Source organism: Cynocephalus volans, chromosome 12, assembly GCF_027409185.1.
Source record: "Cynocephalus volans isolate mCynVol1 chromosome 12, mCynVol1.pri, whole genome shotgun sequence".
In the NCBI taxonomy this organism is placed as follows: domain Eukaryota; kingdom Metazoa; phylum Chordata; class Mammalia; order Dermoptera; family Cynocephalidae; genus Cynocephalus; species Cynocephalus volans.
In genome coordinates, this window is record NC_084471.1 from 47,989,111 (window position 1) to 47,991,363 (window position 2,253).

Here is a 2,253-nt window from a genome sequence, read left to right on the forward strand (position 1 = left end):
ATTAGACACTTTAAGATGGTTATGTGTTATGTAAATTTCACTTAAAATATATCCTATTGTGTTATATATCTGTGTTATATATATATACTACATATCTATATAAGCAATGTAGTCAATATGTGTGATTACTATATTCTATCACTACTCACTAAATAATTCATTTTCTGTGGAGTGTGGATGGGTACTGAGAAGTGGATATAAATCACCTGGAATTGGAATACCATTGTAAGGAAAAAGTTCCTAATGTAAAATATCACACTCTTTTATTAAACTATGTTAAAAAAGAAACCAGAATGCTTCTTTACAAGTTCTTTGTCTCAGGTCAGAAATAAACTAATTCATTTAGTGTATAAGCCGTATTCTTGTTCTTTTGCTTTGTTTGGTTTGCTCCTTAGAGCTAGAAGGCAGATTACAGAACTGTCACACCAGTTTGAAGTAACATTCAAAGAGCCAACGGGTATAAAAAAAAGTGCCTTTTAGATTCAGTTATTAAATATTGCCCACCTCCCTCTCTTCACACTGTGGTCAGCCTTAATCTTCACCTCCTAGTTGGTAAAGATGTAGGATGTGGTAAACTGAAAGAAAAAGAAGGGCTGGAACTTCTCAGTTGTGGTTCTTGGAGGTACGTTTTAGCCAGTTAACAGATTTTTTTAAATTTAATATTGTGCTATGAGATTTCTTATTGACTGAAGTCTACAGAAATACAAATTTTTTGCTTCAAATATTATATTCTTATATTATGTAATCAATGAGAGAAAGAACAAAAGTTTAAAGACATCCTGGACATACAAGAGTACTTCAAAAAGTCTGTGAAAAAATTGACTTTACTACTAATACTTTCATGAATTTTTGGAAGACCCCTCACATGCTAGAGACATAAAAGATATGGTGTCCAGAAGACAAAAATCTTGGCATTTGTTCTAGCAACTTTAGAGCTATTAGGTCCTCAGAGATTATTCTTCTAGCATACTTTCCTACTAACTCAATCCTACTAGTCTTTCCAAATAGACATTTAAATTGTTCAACTTTAATAATGCATTGGCATTTTAAACACTTTTACCTAAAAATTAAAATCAATGCTGTAAGTCAGTGCTTCTCTTCACAGATGGCTCCACTTCTTAGGGGTTATTTTGGAAATGATTTGGCGGGTTTAACTGATCGTTAAAATGATGGGGGCCCCACTGACATTCTGTACATCAGGCAGGGATGCTAGAGCAATTGTTATTTGTGGAACAGCACCAAACATTTAGGAATTTTCCCTTATGTGTGACTTTTGAATGAATGATACAAGATGCATGTATGTGAAAAGTGTATTTTTAACTGTATGAGCCTAGAATCTAACTGAACATTCTAAGTAAATACATTAATTTTTACAAGGTGTAATATATGCCAAAATTTCCAGGAATAAAATTAATATAAATAGAAAAAAAGGTGTACTTTGTTTTGTATGAAAATTAACCCAAAGTTTTTTTCCATTGCCACTGCAATCACACCACTTAGGATGCTGAGTCGCCACAGCAGTAACCTGTGCTCACCTGCTTTGTAAATTTGGCGGTTCATTGTGACTCTACACAGGGGCAAGCTTTCCATTACTTCAGTGTCTCCAAATGGAATCATGCTACAGCATGTACAAATTTAAATATATACACAAATTTAAATACATGTTATTTTATTATCTAACTGCTCTCCTTTTATTTTTCTTTTATAATTCAATTAGAGTATTACTAGTACATTGAATTATTAAAATTATTGTATAGGTAGGTTAAGTAATGATTGATTTAATCTTCTGGATTATAAAAGGACATTATAAATTAGTATTTAGAGAAAGAGAATATTGGATCTGGTATGGTTGACAACCATGTCAGAGGACCAACTGTAGTTGGGTATTAGTACATTTAACACATCTTCCAAGTTTCTTTGTGATCTGGTATGTGACTACCACACTAAATTTATCATACTCCAGTCTTTCACTACAAGCTCTGGATACATTGATTCAGACCATTTCTTCAGTTTACAGTGGCCCCTGTCTGCTTCCATTGCTTAGCTAACTCTTAGCTTTCTTTCATGCCCCTAATAAAAAGTCACTTCTTTAGAGAAATCTTCCCTGATCTTTTATTAAAGTTTATTTTTTTATCCTAGCATTTGTAATATTTTATAGTCACACACTTACTTGATAATTTACTTAATGCCTGCATTCCCACTAAACTGTAAGGTCCATAAAGTTTGGGACCACACTTTTTTGTTCATTTCTGT